Consider the following 2,440-nt stretch of genomic DNA (forward strand, 5'->3'; position numbering starts at 1 on the left):
CTTTAGTTATTGGTTGCGGATCAAAAGTTAGTTCAGCCTTCTGTAGCCCATTTCATGGACATGACCTGTCTAAATTAATTGCACTGTCACTTAAGTTGAGTGACTGCATTTTGTCTGTACATAGGAGTATAGACTGTGATTGGTTAAAATACCCTCCGAGGTGCTACGTTTCTCTTTTTTTCTTTAACACGTTGTTCCTATATTCTTTAAAGATAGGTTGAAGGTTCAGTTATTCCTTCTTGCAGACAGGTTGTAAGCAAATATATTCTATATTGAGTTCTTTGGCATAGCACTGAGGCACACTTGTGTAAAGCATGTTTGTTTTCAATGTTGAGCTCCCAGCAGCTCCTCTGATATCCTTGCCAAGTGCTAATTGTTTTCAATGTTTAGTACTGGCAGCTTCGCCAATAGTTTATGTTCAATGCTTAGCCATTTCACCACCATTGCCACTACTACCACTTTCACCACCACCAATAACTAATACTGTCTCCAGCACTACTTTCACTTCTACCATTACTACCAATACCACCACAACTACCACCACCAACACCAAACTATCACCACCATCGCCATTACTATCACTGTCACCACACACATTACCAATACTATCTCCATCACACCTCCACTTCTCTCATTACTACCAAAGCCACCACTCCAATACAAAATTATCATCATGAGTACCTCCATCACCCTCACCACCACCACTACCACCATCACTACTACCACCATAACTACTATCACTACTGCCGCTATGAGAGAAAACATTAAAAAGAAATAGAACCCCAAAAAATCTAAAGAAAAAAATCTGTTGTTTTCTGCAGGAGTTTGCAGAGACCTCAATAGCTCACACTAAACCCTGCCCTGTGAACTTGGAAGGAACACAGCTGCCAAACACAGCTCCCTCCTCCTGCCATACTACAATTACTCCTCTAGTGGTACCCATTGCTGCGCCTATGAAAAATACAGAAAGTCCTCTTCTTGCAGATAGAAATTCCTAAATGAAGATGCAGGAAGTTGGCAAAATTGATTTTTTAACGGCAGTTGAATGAAGTGAAGTTACACTCCTTTACCAGGCGCAGAGCGTTGCGTGATTTTCACACATTTCTATTTATAGTTTCAAAATAATTATTCCAAGTAATCCAAAAATTGTTCAGAAATTTGTTTATCTTTATTCTTCTTGTCAAAACACACGAAAGATGCTGATGTTTTCAATATTGTTTCTCATGCGACAGATATGCCCATCCAGGCCTTTTTCTGCACACGCTAGAATCCATCAAATATCCTCAGTCATAAATGCTGTTCTGCCCAATGCATTTCAAGCCTTTAGTGGCCTTTCGTCAGGGATTTACTACAAATAAAAGAACAGTACCATTAGCTTGTGTGCTCTTAAAAATCTCTACTTTTTCAAAAGCAATGATCATCATGCAAGAAAATATTTCCATGTTTTACAGATGACCCCGCACAGCGTTTTCCCTCTGTCAACGTGATTAAACAATGCAACAATGTAGCCTGTGGCCTTCATCTCCCCTTCTAACTTGCTATCAACATTATAACTTACATCAAGAACGATGCTCCCCATTACGTACAACTTACTACTCTGTTTAAGTGCACAATACTCTCTTTTAAACCGAGCTGGCTTTCATTCCTTTCATGACTGGTTCCGTCTTCCTCAACTTCCCATCGTATTTTTTCCTCTCTACAGAGAAAGCAGTTCACGTGTTACTGACTTTCCCCCACCTTTTAATTAATAAAATTAGGCTCCACCCCTCATACTCGACCAATACCAACTCTCCTTTTGTTCAAAGATCGTGCTTCCTCACTACGATCCCCACAATGCACTTAATCAAGCTGTAATCAAAACACGAGCCTGCCGTTACATGATGTCACTTAGTTATTAATACCCACATTGCATTGGAGAACTTCCCCCACATAACTACATTAAAATGCCCCGCTTTCCCTTGATGTCGAAAAATAACGCTAGTGCTTGTGTAAAACATGCACCCTCAAAAAAGAAGTAGCGCTGCTTTAATATATGTGCCACATCTTAACTTTGCACAAGAGGCACTAATCAGGAAAAACAAGAACCTCTTCTAAATGTCTTTTAGAAGGTTTTTTTTTTTAGTGGCTGCTTTGTAGCACATGAGGGTTAGCAGGCACCCACCAGTGCTTGCGCTGAGTGCTGCCCACCAAGGTCACCTTCTCACACTGTCCATCAGTGCAGGATTCTCACACTGTCCACCAGTGCAGGATTCTCAAACTGCCACCAGTTCTTGATTATAAATAAGTGCCAGTGCTGGTTCCTCACACTTTCTTCCAGAGCTGGTTCCTCACACTGTCTCGCAGGACTGGTTCCTCACACTGTCTTCCAGTGCAGGTTCCTCACACTGTCTCCCAGTGCTGGTTCCTCACACTGTCTCCCAGTGCTGGTTCCTCACTCTGT

At 41.5% G+C, this 2,440-nt stretch overlaps 1 long non-coding RNA gene across 1 annotated transcript; it reads right to left on the bottom strand.

The window, feature by feature from the left end:
• Positions 1-1,146: 1,146 nt before the first annotated feature.
• LOC146862023 (uncharacterized) lies at positions 1,147-1,693 on the bottom strand. The gene is made up of 2 exons (XR_014978363.1): positions 1,594-1,693; positions 1,147-1,348 (listed from the first exon to the last, which is right to left on the bottom strand). It is a non-coding gene; the product is annotated as an uncharacterized LOC146862023 (long non-coding RNA).
• Between the last annotated feature and the right edge of the window lie 747 nt (positions 1,694-2,440).

Source organism: Triturus cristatus, chromosome 2_2 (assembly GCF_964204655.1).
Source record: "Triturus cristatus chromosome 2_2, aTriCri1.1, whole genome shotgun sequence".
Lineage (NCBI taxonomy): Eukaryota > Metazoa > Chordata > Amphibia > Caudata > Salamandridae > Triturus > Triturus cristatus.